Genomic DNA, 320 nt, shown 5'->3' on the forward strand with positions numbered 1-320 from the left:
ATTCTTAACCACTGCGTCACCAGGGAAGTCCCCCTGCTTCATTCTTATTTAAGGTACCCAACTGTAGAATCCTCCAGCTTCCTGACAGCCTCAAATCCAGAGCAACCTCGCTTCCCTGACCTCTCCCCCAATCAGAAAATATAAGTCCAAATCCTAAGCCCTTTCCCTGGATGCCCCATAGTTCCGCCATGGTGTGAGTTCTTATTGAAATGAGTCCACAAACCCAATTTTGTTCAGCTACAAGTGTCTGCTGGTGGTCTTTGGCTGGAGGGCGTTGACAATCAAGAACAACATACAGGGACTTCCCTGGCGGCGCAGTG

The sequence above is a fragment of the Neophocaena asiaeorientalis genome, unplaced genomic scaffold (assembly GCF_003031525.2).
Source record: "Neophocaena asiaeorientalis asiaeorientalis breed wild unplaced genomic scaffold, Neophocaena_asiaeorientalis_V1.1 scaffold134, whole genome shotgun sequence".
Taxonomy (NCBI): domain Eukaryota; kingdom Metazoa; phylum Chordata; class Mammalia; order Artiodactyla; family Phocoenidae; genus Neophocaena; species Neophocaena asiaeorientalis.